General features: G+C 46.9%; 1 protein-coding gene across 2 annotated transcripts in view; it reads right to left on the bottom strand.

Moving 5' to 3' along the window:
- The window catches only part of LOC310760537 (galactosylgalactosylxylosylprotein 3-beta-glucuronosyltransferase 1-like), a 72,500-nt gene extending 54,276 nt beyond the window's left edge, over positions 1–18,224 (bottom strand). For both annotated transcript variants that reach the window (XM_083609258.1, XM_083609259.1), the window contains exon 1: positions 17,400–18,224. The gene's annotated coding sequence lies outside the window, so the exon portion shown is untranslated. The remainder of the gene's footprint in view (positions 1–17,399) is intronic.
- Positions 18,225–18,647: the final 423 nt, after the last annotated feature.

Genomic DNA, 18,647 nt, shown 5'->3' with positions numbered 1-18,647 from the left:
GCTTTGCTTCCCCATTCCATCTTCAGCCGGGGGGATGGGGTGCCAACATGGTTGCTGCTGTGTCACTAGCTCCCGTTTGGATCTAGGCATCACATGAAATGAATGGCACTACAGCAAGAGACGAGGAAATGTATTCGGCCTGAGGGCCACAGTCCTTCCTGAGCAGCCTTCAGAAGGCCACATGCCTGGGGTGGGGAGGACTAAAGAGACATGTAGGTGTAGCAACAATGGCAATTTTTTTACCTTTGTTCATTTGGTTAGCTGCTACACACACCCAGGCAAGGAAGAGGCATTTGATCAGGCATATTCCAACCAGGCAAAAACTCTTGGGGTGCAAGAAACCAGAGGCCTTTCTTCTTGGAATAATAGGTTTGGAATTGCCCAAGAAAGATGTTAGATTGTTTTTGTATGCCACAACAGCTGCTAGAATTTTGCTGGCCAAAAAATTGGAAATCACAAGAAGTACCAACAGTGGGAGGAATAGCAGATGAAGATGATGGATTTTTCGGAGCTAGCCGACCTGACCGGAAGAGTCCGCGACCAGAAGGAGGAGGAGTACCAGCAGGAATGGATGAAATTTAAAGACTATTTAGCTAAATATGCTAAGATAACTTAAAAAGAAATACTTGCAAGTACCGGATTGGCTTAGGATTTAAATATGTGATGTTATTCTATATATCTAAAGTTAAAATGAAAAGAAAGAAAGATGTTAATTGATTAAGTAAATTTTATGAGAAATTAGTTTTGGAAAACTGTTACAATGATATACATAGAAACTCAGCCAGGGGGATTTGAGGAAGTCACCTAACAATGTTAACAAAAGGGGAACTAATATAGTTAGGATTTATGTTTGTTTGTTTGCTTGCTTTTTGATGTTTGTTATAAATTTGGAAAATCAATCATTTTTTTGGAAAAAAACCCAAAAAACTCTTGGGGTGCAAAGTAGGACCAGTAAAGGGTATGGCCTGGGGAGAGTTATGAGGGCCAGATAGAGAGGTCTGAAGGGCTGCTTCTGGCCCCCAGGCCTGAGGTTCCCCACGCCCGTGCTACAGGTTGCCATAGGTGTCAGCAGAGGCACCCACAAACTATGCAGTCATCCTGCAAATTATTTGACTCATGATAGAATTAAGCAGAAAAGCCTCAAGCTCATTGAAGGACCTGGGCTCCAGCTCCAGGCAAGTACTGAACCCACCTTTCGTCCATGGCCCATCCAAGCCCTTTCCAGATGCTTCAGAGATGCATTGCCTGTCATTCATTTCAGACAGGACAAGTGGCAGCCTTGAGCCAAGATGACTGAGGGATGGGCTCCAGCTGCAGAGTTCACATGTGGATCTAAAACTTATCCGCTGCCTGGACAGGTGGGGCTAATGTAAACAACATATTTTATTTTTGTTTTATTTATATACCGCCCTTCGTGGGATGCGGGTGGCGCTGTGGGTTAAACCACAGAGCCTAAGACTTGCCGATCAGAAGGCCGGCGGTTCAAATCCTTGTGACGGGGTGAGCTCCTGTTGCTCAGTCCCTGCTCCTGCCAACCTAGCAGTTCGAAAGCACGTCAAAGTGCAAGTAGATAAATAGGTACCGCTCTGGCGGGAACGTAAACGGCGTTTCTGTGCGCTGCTCTGGTTCACCAGAAGCAGCTTAGTCCTGCTGGCCACATGACCCAGAAGCTGTACGCCGGCTCCCTCGGCCAATAACGCGAGATGAGCCCCGCAACCCCAGAGTCGGTCACGACTGGACCTAATGGTCAGGGGTCCCTTTACCTTTTACTGCCCTTCAGCATAAGATCTCAGGGTGGCTCACAGGATAAAATACAGGATAAAAAAATACTGCTTAGTAGTAGTCGTGGGAGTAAGGCCACTAGCTGCAGAACTTGCAAAAGTTTCCAAACTACTGTTAAAAACATTGATGAATCTTGTGGCACCTTACATAGCAGCCAACATATTATGGCACTAGCTTTCATAGAGTGTTTACATCTTTTCCTCTCTATCCATGCATACCTGCCAACTTCGGGTAGCACTTAATTTATCTGATGAAGTGGGTTTTTGCCCGCAAAGGCATATACCACAGTTAATCTACTGAGTGCCAAAGAAATCTTTATTGTTTACTTGCTGCAGCTGACTACCCTTGCGACTGCCCTTCTGGAAGTTAGGCTCCTTGAATCCCATTCATTGTTTGGGGTTGGACAAGGTAGAACACATCAGGTAGAACAGATTCATTAGGCCCCATCACAATTTATTTATTTTTCAGCCTCATGTCCTCCAATCATAATATAAGTTTAGATCTCGAGTTTAAAGGATGCAAGAATGCAGGGTCTGGGTTTGGAATTGATATTGCCAATTGAAAATCTAATTCCACGGTTCAGGGGCCTCCTTGGAGAGGAGTTGGAAGTAAAGTTAGTGGCAAAAGCACATTGCAGATTCTGCCTGGCGCACTCGACGCTTGTGCCTTGATTGGATGTGCAAGCCTGCACTTTCCCATCAGCACCAATTGTTACAGTCTGAATTATTAACAGTACATCACGGCAATCAAATCCTTCCAAATCAATGATCAAGATTCATTTATTTGTATTTAGTCATTGGACCATCACAAAACAAAAGTTTAACAAGGTAACATCAATGAAAGATAACTCGGCCCCAAACAAAACTACATGCAGCATAAACAAACTTAAAATGCCGAATTCCTCTGGCAGATCACAGCACATCGCTTTCTGACATTCTCACAAATTGAAAGTGAACAAAATCTTTGAATGTTACTCACATCCCTCAACCTTCCCTCATCTCCACTTTTGCTGCATTTTAGTTTGCTCCTTTGTTGTTGTAAGTGTGTGTGTGTGTGTTGAATTGATATGAACTAAAAACAAAATTTGATTATATATAAATATGCACATATGCATAGTGACAAAAGTTCATAAATCTTCATCCATAGCCACAAATGATCCAGAGAGAAACCACATCTCTCCAACAGAACAGGAAAATTATCAACCAATAGGTTTGGGAGGCAAAAAGCCACAATTTCTATATAACTGGGCATACATATATCCCAGCAATATCAATGCTGCATACATAAACCTTTTTTAAACCAACCAACCAACCAACCAACAAACAAACAACCTCCAATGAGGGAGATTCTACCACCTTCTGAGGTAGCCCGTTCCATGGTTGAACAGTTCCTACCACCAGAAAGTTCTTCCTGATGTTTAATTAGAATCTCCTTTGCTGTTATTTGAATAACAAGACCCATTGGTTTGGGTCCTACCCTCTGGAACAGCAGAAAAAAGCTTGCTCCATCTTCCATGTGACAGCCCTTCAGATATTTGAAGATGGCTATCAGATCACCTCTCAGCCTTCTCTTCAAGCGTTTGTATGGCTTTCACGACAGCTAATGTGTGGTGAACTTTCTATGCAATGGCCCCCTTCGCCAACCTGGTGCCCTCCATACATTTTGGGCTGTAAGTCCCATCAGCCCCAACCAGCACGGGACAGCACTAGGCACGGCAAAGGGTGCCACAGAAATTTCTCAACCCTTCCCCAGCTCTGCTTCTCTGCCATGCAAGCATATGGAATTGTTCGCAACTCTTCTGCTTGAACAGAATCACATAAGCTTAAGGGGAAAGCCTGGGCATATTTTTGGTTGTAATTCAAGGAGCAGAGCCTCTGCCAGTCCGGAAGCAGCAGGATCCGATTCTGCTCACAGGAACACAGAGAAATATCATGTATGGGAAATGAGAACAGTCAACATGTTCCTAGGTGTTCTAGTTTCAAAGCAGTGATTTACCAAGCTGACTTGCATTGCAAGCTTCCAGTGTTCCATGCCGGAAGAGAACGCAGGATTTGTGGCTGAGGAAACTGAACGCCACAAAGAAGACCCATGATTCACTGAGGAGTCACACAGAGTGTGATATATATGTAGTACACCCCGGCTCCTTTTCAAATGCACAAAATGTTGGACGGCAATCTGGACCCTGTTCTAGAATGGACTTACAGAGGCTGACCTTGGGCAAATCATTACTCCTCAACCTTGGCTTCCCATCAATAAAACGGGAAGGAAAAAGACACAATCTACTTACTGTTATGAATTTGTGGTGGGTGGGTGTTAAACTGTGTGCCAGACTCTTCTAACCCCTGGATCCAGCAAGTATGAAAAGCTAATCAAGCCTTCTCATTCTGGGAGATAGCCAAACTAGCTTCCTGGTGAGGTGATGGGCAAATGGGACAGAAAAAGCCACAGCTGAGAGCAGAGTTGGGGCCGGGATGTGAGCTAGAAGCAGCAAGCTGGAGAAACATTTGAGAGCAACGTTTGGTTCTGTCTGAATCCAAGGCTGCAACTATGGGAGAAACAATACCTTTTTGGGGTGTTGATGCTATGAACCCCTCCATCCGTCCAGAGGTCCTTTACCTTTTTACTTTATACAATGGCCCCCGATATTTACCTGGTTTGCACAAACAAATATCTGAATGGGGAAAGCCATCTCCCCTGAACTGGGAAGCAAACTTAAGTGTGTTCTTGATACTGCTAGCGATTTAGCCATACGAATTCTACCTTGGTCTGTTTTTGGTAGGAAAAAGCAAGCGTCAGGAGTGAAGGGACAAAAAGAAGAAGGTGGGGCAGGATGGCGAAAGATGCACAATGGTCACAGGTTCGATCCCAGGCGTCTCCATGTAGGTCTGGGAGCTTCTCCTATCTGGACCCCTGGACAGCTCTCCATAATACTGAAAACAAGGCACCTCCTTGTAAGAAAGCAGAGATGGATTACGGGGGAGAGGTGAAAAGGGGAAGGGGGCTGAGTGCGAGAGAAGAAGAAAATAAAAGGAGCAGCGTCTAAGAAAAATAAAAGTGGGGATAAACAGTCAGCCGAGCCTCTGCGGTTTCTCCGAAGGCAAATTAACTTTTCTTTCAGGCTCTCGCCTTAAAATTGCAAAGAATGTAGCAGCACAACATCAGCTCTCCGATTTATTAATTCCATCCTATCCTACAAGGCCGCCAAACAAAAGCATCTGTGTTTCCTCTGGAGGAGAGGATGAAGGGGCTCATTCATGGTGGAGGTGGGGAGAGCAGCAGCAGATAGAGGAGAGCCATCCCTGCCTCATTCCTCGCTCCTTTTCACCTTTGTGCGGATTTGGGGAAGGGGGAGAGAGAGAGAGATGGGGAGGGGGATTGCACATGGAGATGAAAAGCAACAAAAAGGGGGTACAATGTTACGGAACGGAGGAGAACAAGATCAGATGGCGCTTGAAAAAGTCTAGGCAAGCTGCTCAGCAAGAGCACCGGCATTTCAACCCTGCAAAAGAGCCATCTTAAGCCTATGTGGCTCCTGTTATTTTCCTTTAGAAAGCAACCGTTCTTCTGCTGAGGCCATTTGATGTGCCTTCAAAGTCTACTGGAGCATCTGCTTTGCATGCAGAAGGTCCCAGGTTCAATACCCGACATCTCCAGGTAGAAACCTTGGTGTGAAATCCTAGACAGCTGCTGCCAGACAGTGCAGGCCAAACTGAGCTTGATGGACCAGAATTAAAGTAGAATTGATTTATTACGGTCACAGTCCGGAAATGAGCTTGATGGACCAATCAATGGTCTGACGTAGAATCATAGAGTTGTAAGGGAATCTAACCCTCTGCAAGGCAGGAATCTCAGCTAAAGCATCCATAACAGATGACCATCTAGCCTCTGCTTAAAAACCTCCAAGGAAGTCCACAACCTTTCTGTCAGAAAGTTTTTCTGACAGTCAGAATCTCCTTTCTTGTAACTTGAAGCCATTGTTTTGAATCCTACCCTCCAGAGCAGAAGAAAAAATCTTGTTCCCTCTTTCATGTGACAGCCCTTGAGATATTTGAAGATGGCTATCATATATCCTGTCAGTCTCCTCTTTTCCAGGCTAAACATCATTATCACTACCACCACCACCATCATCATTAGAATTTATATACTGCCCTATACCTGGGGGTCTCAAGGCAGTTCACAGAATAAAATCAATATATACATACCCAAAACATACCCAACTCTCTCAACCATTCCTCATAAGGCTTGGATTCCAGACCCTTGACCATCTGGCTTGCCCTTCTTTGCACACGTTCCAGCTTGTCAACTGGTTTAAAGCCATTTATAATTTACAGATGCCTCCCCCCACTACGTTTTTGAAACCCCAGGCCGTGGTTTCTCAAACACAGCCACACAGGGGATGCTGGGGTATGGTCCTAAGGTCACGACGTTAAGTTTGGAGCCACATAGCGTGATGCTCCTTGCTCCCACCGGCGACCACTGCAGGAGGAGGCGAGGATCCCCTGTTTCCCTCACCCTGTGAGCTCCTGACATTCGCTGTAATATTCTGCCATGTTGAAATTTCTTTGGCTGTGGGGCACGCCACAGATTAAATCTTGAAGGTGTTCAACTGTGAACCAAAGTATAGGGAACGTGCACCTGCAGGTGACTTTGTAAAGAAAGTTAAGGACAACCACAACGATAGCATTATGCAGCGATGCGCTCGAAGGGCAGGTGAGGCCAAGGAGTGGGGAAGCTCTCAAAATACAAGGGCATTACTTTCCGTGCTGATTATTTCTGAGTTGTCAATTGCTTTCAAATAAAGTGGCGTTCTTCCCCGATTCCTTCCCGCGGCCCCTCCTGCCCCCCACCCCCGCAACTCATCACACTCCTGCCTTGAAGCCTCTTGGAAACAGGCTACCAATTCTCTGAGTGCCAGACAGAAGGAATTTCCTGGCTGATTGATTTCTGGCTTGAGGTAGCCAGCAATTGTGAAGTCTCATCCTAGGAAAGCAGCCAAACTGGGGGAGTCTGTAGATGGGACGGCATCCAAAACCGTGGAGTGGGGAGGCTGGGGCAGCTGGGCGGGGGCATACGAAACGGCGTCAGGAGACGGAGCCCTTTCTGCCTCATGTTCGGAGATAAACAAGGAGAAAACGTATTAAACAACAGGGGGACGTCCGTTGTTAAAGCAGAAACAAGTATTTAAATTAGGCCGGGCACTTTGCTGAACCTTGGGAATTTGCACATGCTTAACCAGGACAAGCTGGGAGCCAATGGATATTGCTGCACACCTTGCACGCTGGCCTCAAGGGACTATCTGATATATAGCGAACAGCGGCAGCCCCCTCTCCTCCACCTTTCCAGTCAATGGAATCTGTGTTTGATTGCTTTTTAAGGCATCCGTTGCACTACTGTTAATAGGAGCTAACAGGTTCTACATCGGTCAGACCACCTTTGATTGAGACGAAATCAGATCTACAGTCTGAAGGTAGGCAACACAACATCACTCCCCACAAGCTAAGCTAGCCAGAGTCTGGCTAGTGCTTGGATGGGGGACTGCCTGGGAACCATGTACATGCTGGGTCCCCCTAGGCTGTCACTAATTCTCAGTAAGGGTTCAAGAGTATCCTGTAAGTTTAAGTTTGCACCATTACCCCTCATTCCTCACCCCTCATGCTCTCCCAGCTGAAATAAGGATGTGCTTAGCTCAGTTTCCTACATAGATCTTGGACTCACTACTTCTTTCTTTAAAAAACAAAATGAAAAGCTTATGTGATGACCCTGAAATTGTTACCAGTGTGACTATGGCTGCTCAGTCATTTCATCTTGTTTAGGGAAGTTTTTAATGTTTTATCTTGTTTTTAATATTCTGTTGTGAGCTGCCCAGAGTGGTTGGGGAAACCCAGCCAGATGGGTGGGGTATAAATAATAAATTTATTATTATTATTATTATTAGTGAATTAAAGCACTTCCTCACCCTGGTGAAACAGACCTGCTTTTTAACAAGAAACTGACCCCTCTTTTTTTTTAGATTAGGAAAGTGACAGGGAAATGCATTGTGTGGGATGAACAAATAATCAACGGGGAAGAGGATGAACACTCAGAAGCAAATCAAGAGGCTCGCTCATTGTCACAAACGAAGCAGAACAAATGTCCAATGAAGACTGGGCACAACGCAAGCATATCAGGATGAATGCACAATAAATAGGTCAACTGGAGGATCCCACTCTCTTGAGTTCCAAAAAAGGGGGGAAATAGCATATGCATGCAGGGAATAAATAAAATGAAACCCCACTCAATCACACACACACAAAACAAAACCTCAGCATTTATAAACATTATCAAATAAGTCACACATGAGACCATGCTCTACTAGACCATGTTTGTTTATCCAGAATTATTATCATCCCCTGCTATGCATACCCAGCATCACTAACATGGATTTGAAGCCATGCCAGTTTTGCATTATACAGGGAGACAGAGAAAGCCCTCTCTGGGGCCAAGCAGCACTGATACAGGAAAGAAGACCATCATTTGCCTGGCCCCATGTAGGTCTGCTTTATGGACCACCTCGCTGAGAAAAACCAGACCAGCTGAAATGAGATCCTGCACACTGCAAGGACCATGGCATGAAAGCAATTAAAATGGTGGTGGGAAGTCAATATGACACTGCGCTTCCAGAATTCTTCAGAAGTCCCTTGACACCCCCCCCCCCCGCCTCTTCTGCTTCAGCATCCGAGTCTGAACTGCTCCCTGTCACAGGCTCTTCCTGCTCACTAAACCCTGATGTCACTTCGGTATCTGGCACCTCTTCCCAATCTTCCCCCTCTGATCTATCCTTAGTGTCCCACCACCAATCCCTGGGCTCTGAGCCTTCCACCTCTGGGATTTCCATTGGGTGTTCCCAGTGCTATTTTTCTAGAAAGAGAGATGCTGGAACTCACTGTGAAAACCCCCCTTGTTCTCTTGGAACGGCAATGGCGCCCACCTGGGAGACCCTGGGGGTTCTCTTGGGGTTTCTCTTGGGGATTCCCCAGCTAGCGCTTCCTACTAGTCACTGTCATCCAGCCAGCCCCCGACACCAACCCACACTGCTCCCTACAGTCGTGTAAGGAAGGGGCATGGTGGCTTGGCGAGTTGTAAGGGTAGGGGGGAGGGCTGACGAGGTCTAAGTGGGGGTGGGTGGGTAGGTGAGCAATACAAGCAGGGTCACAGCCCTTAGTTCTGCACAAAGCTGGAGAAACTAGAAACGGAGAGAACCAAAAATTGACAGATTCATCCATCCCTACTTTGAGCACATATAAGCAAGTGCCCACGCACCGAAGAAGCATAATAGGATCTTTTCACAGTAGAACTGTAGTGAGTCTATCCAAAGTCTGTGATGGGCTGGCAGCACTTCCTCCAAACAAAATTGCTTTTGCTTTTCTTAACGTACTGCAATATGTAGCCACATAAACCTGGCAACTCTGCACCATTACGACTAGCCTTACCAGGTTTGCATCAAGTGTTTAAATTTTATGAATGCTCATTTCTCCTTTTTATTACATTGCTTCATTTAGCAAGCAGAGAGCTACCAGAGCTGTGGCCATTGATGCAAAATACCTGGGACAACTGAAAGCACACCGGCTCAGAACAGTTTAGCCCGGCCTTTGTATTCCAGCGTGGTTCGTAAAACAATGCCTCAAACAGGCTTCACAGCTGATTGCAGTGTCCTTTCCAAGGAGCAAAGGGCAGCGCAAATTATACACTGAACCGTCGCATTCAGCTGCATCCAATTGTTTTTGCTCTTGAGCTACAGGAAACCTGTTGCGTCTGTCGGTGTTCTGAGCACTGAGATATAATGAATTATGCTTCATTTCTTCACGGAATGAAGCAGCCCCCCAAAATGACTAAACCTGCATTATTTCCACGGCGACACTGATTTTCATTCCCTCCTTTTGATGACATGAGGTGCTTTTCTTCAATGAATAAATTGTGTTTAATTGCAAGACACCCACTTTTTAGATAATGTAGCATGAAAGCTACGTGCTTTTAACCATTAACACCACTCCCCCCCCAAAAGCTCTTTTCAGTTCTCAATAGAATCTCATAGAATCAGAGTTGGAAGGAAACCCTGAGGATCATCTAGTCCAGGCATGGCCAAACTTGGCCCTCCAGATGTTTTGGGACTACAGTTCCCATCATCCCTGACCACTGGTCCTGTTAGCTAGGTATGATGGCAGTTGTAGTCCCAAAACATTTGGAGGGCCAAGTTTGGCCTTCTAGTCCAACCGCCTGCAATGCAGGATTATGCAGCTGTGCCTTACCTGCAACCTTGACATTTCCAGCTCCATGCTCTAACCAAATGAGCTATTCTGTGAGGCAGTATCTTTTCACTGGCGGCCATAGGCTTAAACCCACCACCACCAGTTTAATCAACAGTTGTTTCCCATTTAGAAAGATATAAAAAGTAGTTGTTTCCCATTTGAAAATATATAATTTTATGAATGATCACACAGGGCCATTCCAGAGTCGCTTCTGCTCCAGGGTCTGCTTCCTCTTAGGGTCAATGTGCTCCATCTGCTTTCTGCACTTTGGGATGGAGGGAAGTGCTTGAACTGTAGGGCACTCAGATGGGTGGGGTACAAATAAATTTTTTTATTATTACATTACATTTATTTATTACATGACCGACTCTGGGGTTGCGGTTCTCATCTCGCTTTATTGGCCGAGGGAGCCGGCATACAGCTTCTGGGTCATGTGGCCAGCATGACTAAGCCACTTCTGGCAAACTAGAGCAGCACACGGAAACGCTGTTTACCTTCCCACTGGAGCGGTACCTATTTATCTACTTGCACTTTGATGTGCTTTCAAACTGCTAGGTTGGCAGGAGCAGGGACCGAGCAATGGGAGCTCACCCCATCGCGGGGATTTGAACCGCTGACCTTCTGATCGGCAAGCCCTAGGCTCTGTGGTTTAACCCACAGCGCCACCCGCGTACCACATCATCATCATCATCATCATCATTATTATTATGAAGGTGCTTCCAGATAGGTGAGGAATGTCAGGAATCCGCCATATACTGAGTGAAGTCACTGGTCCAGGACTATCTACACTGACAGACAGCAGATTTCAGGCAGGCTTCTCTGTCTCAGAACTTCTGCAGATGCTTCACCAATAAGCTGCAGCTGTTCCCAGGTGAGGGCTCACTGTGGGATCCCTCCTCCCTGTGTAAGCAGGTTTTTGAGGTCCACGTGACATTACGGGCTTCAAAACGCCAGCCCACATATTTCCCACCTTTAGAATCTTGTGAATTAAAAAAATCCTGTTGCCAGCGCTCCATCTACAATATTAAACCCCCCATGTGGAAGCTCCCTTAAATGGAACCATCCCAGGGGGCAAAGGGCCATGGGCCGTGTAGCTTCATAGCAGGCACAAGTAGCTTATATGGGTACCAGGTGTTGTAGAAATGACATGGTCCAGGTGCCCCTGTGCAGAGGATGCTGTTGTTGAGGAGAAACAGCATTTTGCAGGGTTCCTGGTGCCTGGAACTTTGCTATTTCAGCGAGAGAAAGAAGGATTTACAGGTTGCCAGAGAGACCTCCTGTTGACACCATCAGGTGAGTTTCAAAGAAAGTGAAGGTAAGAAAAGGAAAAGGCTGGTCATTTTACCAGCTTAGCTGTGTTTGTACACGTTTGTATTTTATACTCGGTGGCTGGTGGCTGATGCAAATAAATATCTATCTATAAAAAGGGACGCGGGTGGCGCTGTGGGTAATACCTCAGCGCGTAGGACTTGCCGATCGTCAGGTCGGCGGTTCGAATCCCCGCGGCGGGGTGCGCTCCCGTTGCTCGGTCCCAGCGCCTGCCAACCTAGCAGTTCAAAAGCACCCCCGGGTGCAAGTAGATAAATAGGGACCGCTTACCAGCGGGAAGGTAAACGGCGTTTCCGTGTGCTGCGCTGGTTCGCCAGATGCAGCTTGTCACGCTGGCCACGTGACCCGGAAGTGTCTCCGGACAGCGCTGGCCCCTGGCCTCTTAAGTGAGATGGGCGCACAACCCTAGAGTCGGACACGACTGGCCCGTACGGGCAGGGGTACCTTTACTTTTTATAAATAGGGAAGGGGTTCAGAGGCTTCTCAGAATTTGAGTTTTCAGGGGACAAGGGGTGAATTTGGACCCTGGTGGCTCCTGATTATGTCACTGAGAGCATCACAGTGTCCAAATTTCAGAGCAGGCTCTGAATAATACATTTTTCCAAAAAACAGAAAATAAAAGTACAAAGAAAGCGTTGTAAAGATTATGAGGAAAGAACATAGATTAAACACCACACAAAAGCTACAATTTAAACTAGTCTGCAAAGCTAACTTCCTTATCGCTACAATTTTTCATTGAGACAATGGAGTTCCAGACATCTTAAGTTTTTTTTTTTTAAGTATGAAATCATTCCTCCTATCTGAAAACCCGAAGACTCCTTGTATAAAGCAAATCGTTGGGGACTAGCCGTTCAACATCTTTTTATAGGATTTTCACACAAGTTATTAAATGCTTTAACTAGTGCCCCCTCCTTTTTAACTCTATCTTGCCAGGACTTTCCAAAATCTAGTACAAATAATTATTGCCAAAGTCAACATGAAGAACACTTGCTTCTGTTTCTCCGCTGCGACACAACATTTCACGAATTTCAATACATTTTCTGATTCTGGGGGTGAGGATGGAATAGTTTGCATTAGCCAAAGTGAAGTGAGCTCATTAATTACACGTAGCACCGATATAATGCATTTGAAGCACATAACAATCATATTACATCAGCCTTGTAACATATTCCTCATGTGTGTCTGTGCACACTTGTGCATGCTATGGGCACCAACCGAGTTTGGCCTTGGGAGAGACCTGAATGAGATCACAGTTCCACCACTTATGTTACACAAATGCCATTAGATTTACAGAGCATCACTCTTCCAAACAAAAATTCAGACTCGCTGCATGCAAAATTCAGACCCCTTCTCCTCTTGCTCCAATGTCCGTCGTGTCCACCCTATGTGACGTTTTTGTGCAAACGTGATATGCTGCTTCCCCTCACATCAAAGGTGGCTGCCTATTCCTGCCCCCCCTTCAGCAATGCTCTGTCTAAAAGCACCTAGAATATCACACTTCTCTGGGCAACCGTTGCTCAAAAAGTGGAAATGATTCATTAATGGATATTCAGCGTGTTGGTACTTTTGATTGGCTCTGGCATACAGCATGCTTTTAATTCTATATCAATAGACTTTCAAAACACACAATATAGAGTTTTAATTGCTGCAGGGTTCTCTCCTCCTCCTCCCACTGGCCTTTTATTCAGTGCAGAGTTAAGTGCACTGAAAGTGATGCTAAGAGGCTGCTGGTGCTCCTGCGAGACAAGCATGGCAATCATACTCTGTGTGCTTCTGACCCCCCTGCAGGGGGACTCACAGCTCTCGCTCAATGAACAGCATTTAGGTACAGAGTGTGCCACATACATAGCCAATCCTATATTCAAGTTACGCCAGCTGCATGAGGATGGCAGTCACTACTAAATTCCTGTTGCACAAGTGGGAAAAGGCATTACGCCGGCAGGTGATCTGAGTTCTATGCAATTCACGCTAGCTGCTGATCAGCAATTCGTTTCCAGATTCAACAGGAAGGTGCTGGTGTTAATCTTTTAAATCTCTTAACAGCTTGGGGCTTGGATTCCTTAGGAACCACCATTTTCTGTACGTTTTACACCTCATGAGCCATCATCATCTGGGGGCCTGTTCCAGTTCCCTCCATCTCAGTATCCAAGGGTTGGGATTTGTGTTGTGGGATTTGTGTTGAGCGAAGTCACTTACGCCCTATCACTACACTGTGCTGGGTGATCACCGAAGACGCTGCTGCTTTTTTTTTTAAAGGTTTTTAGTTAATTGCATGATTCTTGCTGGCTCAGTTCCATGTCACCTTTGTGCTGCTGGAGTTTGTTAAACAGGTTGGATACTGCTAACTTTTTTATTTAAATGTCCATTGTTGTATTTCACAGACTATGCTTGTTTCATTCTGATTTTTTAATTACAGTTTCTTGAGTCATTTTGGAGAAATTATAAATGTTTGTGTGTGTGTGTAAATTTATACTGTGACTGCAATACTACTGCAAACCATAGAATCAGAGTCGGAAGGGACCATAAGGGTCATCTAGTCCAACCCCCTGCAATGCAGCAAACTTTTGCCCAACATGGGGCTCGAAGCCATGACTACGAGATTAAGAGTCTCATGCTCTTCCGACTGAGTTATCCAGGTCAAAACGCAAAGCACAAATTTCATATTTAAGGTATGGGGCTACATTGCTGTCCCCTCATGCCTAGACACACATGGTGAAATACGTGGACACTCTGGCAATGGGAAACTTGGGGAAAAGCACTTAGGGCATTGCACTTGCCAATCAGGACTAAACTCCCTTCTCCCCAACTGCTGCAATCTCAATAATTATCTCCCAGCAGCTGTGAAAAACATGCATGCTAAATACAGCCGTGCAAGTAATGCCAGGTTGCCTTGCGTCCCTTGAAGAGGTTTGTCTTTGGATGCAAATCCCTCCAGAAACAAATGCAACTCTCGCAGGGGTGACACTGGTTCCTGATCCTGCACCAGAGGACACAGCACATGTACGTAGCTAGGACTTGGGAGCTTTCTACACACAAGACACAGTTCGACGTGCATTCAGCTCATTCAAAGGTGGGTAACCCCGTCCTAACCTCAGCATGCAACATCCTTTGCTCTTGGGTCCTCTCCTCTCCCCCTCTGCTATACAATGGCCTATAACATGCACCTCCAATACTTTCTGCAGTTCTAGTTCTAACCGCCCAACTTGTAATGCTCCCTTCTTCTCCCGAGGCCAATTCACACATTACACAGCAAGAAATGAGCCAACAGAAAAGCCCTGATCACAATCCCGTCTCATAGACCCAGCAAGACCCATGTTGGGCACATTCACACTTTATCCTTTTAGGTGTGCCCTAAAACAAGTAATGTGTGAAGACACTCATGGCCTCTACAGCAGGTGTGCCCAACGTGGCATCCTTCAGATGTTGGCCTCGAACTTCCATCAGCCCCAGCCAGCATAGTCAGAGATCATGGGAATTGGAGTCTGGCCACATTTGGAGGGCTCCGTGTTGTTTATATCTGCTCTGTAGATCAGGCCTGGGCATGACAGCCAACATCTGCTTCTAACTGGGAGAGAGATTTTACTCTTCTTCTTCTTCTTCTTCTTCTTCTTCTTCTTCTTCTTCTTCTTCTTCTTCTTTTGCTTCCTGCTCCACAGCATGCCTCTCTTATATCCGCTGCCTTGGCAAGAAGATTTTACAGGACGAGAGCCGGGCAGTGGATGTGTTTGTAACCCATGACACAAACGCTGTATCTCAGCGCAAAGTCAGACAGCCGGGCACCATGTTGAAAGGGGCATTTTCTCCACCTCCTGGCGTTGCTGGCAGGTTTTTTAAAAAACGGTGTGGCAGAATATACAGGAAGCTTTCCCCGCTGGTCACTTGAACTAAATTTATGGTCACCACTGGCGACCAGGCAGCCATATTTCTGAGCTCTTGTCTAGTGAAATCGGCCATTGCCAGGCACTCTCAAGCTACTTACTCCTCTACCTCTTCCAGTCTTTGGCTCCCATTCCTTGGCTCTGCTTCTCCCCTTAATCCTGATTGCCATTTCAGTTCTACCCCCCCCAGCTGTCCCCTAGCACCTTCCATCACTTTGTAATAGCCTCAAATAAAACAGGCTGGCAGCCCCTCAACTTCCTCCAGGCACATCACGGTCCTGAATTTCAATAGCCACTTCAGGTTAGCTTGATCAAAATGCAATTCTTCTCCCCCTCTCAACCAGCCCACGTATATAATCAGGGCTGCAATGGCCTCTTCTCCATGGTCCCTGTTCGAAGCCAAGCATAGTTGCGTGTGAGAGAGTATGCTAGACTGCTAAGGCTGTTTTGGACTGTAGAAGCAGATCAGGCTATACAAAAAGCACGAAAGTCCTACACTTTCTCCAGTGGAGATATGATCCTTTACTTTCTCTTTGGACTGAGGGCAAGATTCATATGATCAAATCTGGATCAAAAACTGTCTCCCCTTGTTTTTAAAATCGATGTGGCAGGGAGATATTCAGCAGATACGGCTTATCTATCACTGCAACACCATGACAGAAGTTGTACCTGCACAACTTCCCCTTGGAATACAGATTTCCAAGGCACAAGAGCACCTTTCAGATATCAGTAGCCTGCCATTTATCCTCAGACATTGTAACTCGGCTCGGCACAGATGTGGGACGCCTGCCGTCCGGAGCACATCTATTAAACGTTCTCCTGCATTACATCGGTACAGAACTTACACGACTGTAGATCTTCACTGCCTTGCATGCTCTGTGCGTTGATTAACGTGAGCTGCATCTCATCAAGGGCTTTGCTGTGGGATCTCTTTAATGTCACAGCTCAGCACGGAAATACGCCGATCCCCACGAGCGAACACCGAGTGCTCACCTCTCGCCAGTATGCAACTACAATTTGCCCAGGGTCCCTCCTGTACCTGATTATGGCTTCCAAGTCAGAGAGTGAGGATGCTGAGCTCATGCCTCTCATTTGGGTAATTAGACCTTGTTTGCACCTGAGTGGTTTAGAGTGGCAGGGAAAGTGAAGCTGTTACCCTCATCAGATTCATCCTCCCCTAAACAATAATTACATCCTAGAAAAGGAAGAAGATACATCCTAAATAGAAACAAGCACAGCAAGGGCAAAGGAGGGGAAAAAGAGAGAATATTTTCTTCCACTTAACGTTCTAAAAGTGGTCCAATCTTCTGAATCTTGGATTAATGCCTCTTGCCAAGTTGTCATAGTTAAGACTTTTTAAAAACATCCTGGAACCTTTTTCTTTTGTTAAAGTACCGCGACTCCCCCTCCCCCCTTTGTGTGTGACTCTTTTTGTTTAATCCAAACAAAAGAGGAAGATTTGATTGGGAACTAGAGAATGCAGTGGGTCCTTGCATGCCCATCTCTGCCGCTGCTTTCTTATCCTTAGGTGAGCAGGCTCCCCGGCAATTTGCAACAGCACATCTATTCCCCCCTCTTCCAAACGTAGTTAAACACAGGTGACATTTCAGGTAAAGATGATGGGAGGGTTAAATAATGGATTGGATAATATCCTCTAGGATTCTTTCACCGGAGCGTTAAATATGGGAGGGATGTAGAAAAATGCATTATTCCATCCCTTGTAAAAACATTCCCACATCTCTCCGTCTCTCTTAAATCCATCAAATTTGCTGAGGATGAGAAAATATTCGTACCTAAGGAGAAGGGTGTTATTCGAGCCTTTATATTCGAGCCATTATATATCTTAAAATTCATGGCAATTGTTTGCTTCGCTTAGCATCTGTTAAAGTTAACTGTGTCCAGTAGAGACGGGACTCTCTTACAAAAAGAGGGGTGAAAGTGGGCAATGTCAAGGGTGTTTAGTCTTAAAACATTGTCCCCCGAGAGAGAGAGAGAGAGAGAGAGAGACTCTCCTGCCCCCCCTCAATATTTATTTATTTTATTTAAAAGAAGAAGAAGAATACGGTGAAGATCTCTCTGTTCATGGCACAGATCTATTCCTCTCCATGCGGTTTTTTGTTTTTACCTGAGGAAATAAATGCGTCGTGTTGTTTCGCGGGTAAGTTGCGACGAGGATCTCCAAGATCACCCAGGCGAGGGTCTCCGGCGGGATCTCCCGGCGCTTAAAGGCGGCCGCGGCACCCTGCTTCAGGATGTGGAAGCAGGCGGGCAGGCGAGCAGGCAGGCGTCCGTCCGGCTGCAAGGCTACAGGTCTGCCGGCTGCGGCTGCAGCACGTGCCCCAGTGGCGGCGGCGGCGGCGTCTTGCGCGCGATCCAACTCCGGGCGGCCGCCTCCTCCTCCTGGCCAAGCCTCCCGCCGACTGGAGCGCAGCCGCTTCGCCGGGCGCCCTTACAAAGCAGCGCCGCTCGGCGCACCTCGAAGCTTGCGGCTCTGGGTGGAAGGAGGCGAGGAGGAGGAGGAGGGTTTGCTTTTAAGGCCCGCTCGGCGGAGGAGACGCCGAGCAGCGGCCCACATCCCGGCGCGCCACCTTAAGAGGAGGGAAAGCGGGCTGAGAGCGAGAAGGGCGACCCGGGAGGAAAACGGCACGCGCGCCTTGGTCCCGTCTGGTGCAGAAGGGCTCGCTTGCTCGCTCGGCAAGCAGGCGGCTTGGAAGAGCCTGTCTCACAATTCTCCGACACCCCGCCTTTTTAATCCCCAGGGGGTGCGGGGGTGCACCGGAGCGGAAACCCCTACGCGATTTCATTCCATAGGCCGCCGCCGGGTTCTTCTGTTCCCACGATCGCTAACCCGGGTTGGAAAACGAATAAGCTACGCACATACCCGCATGCGGGGAAAGACGGGGGCTGTGACTGTGAGGAGACCGGGGAGACGCTGGCTGGTGGGAAAGCTCCCCCTACCCCCAATGACCACGGTTTAATGATGCGGATGGCATGCGCAAAGAAGCGTGTTGAGGGAGGGGCGCTTCCTCATGGGGGTTTGGGGTTGCAAACGGGTCGGCTTTAGAAAGGGTGAATCTGGATTAGATTGGGAGGGGCGGCGAGCGGGCTGACAGGTTGATGGCAACGCGGTGCTGTGGGCGCTGCAAAGAAACTTGCAGGCGCTGATCCCAGGACAGGCAGTCTTATGGAAGGGACCTGATACGTAGAAAGCGGCTTTGCGCCTCCTGGGTGTTTTGGGTGCCAAGTGTTGAGAGCGGGGGAGAAAATGCAGGAGAAAGCCATGTTGAAAGGACTCTGAGCTTAGCAAGGCAGCTCTGCCCTTTGCACGAGAACACCTGTATGTATTGCACCTGCGTGTCCCATGACAAACGCG

Source organism: Podarcis filfolensis (genome assembly GCF_964270895.1).
Source record: "Podarcis filfolensis genome assembly, chromosome: 4".
In the NCBI taxonomy this organism is placed as follows: Eukaryota; Metazoa; Chordata; class Lepidosauria; order Squamata; family Lacertidae; genus Podarcis; species Podarcis filfolensis.
The sequence above is the reverse complement of the archived record's forward strand: the minus strand, read 5'-3'. Positions and strand labels throughout refer to the sequence as shown.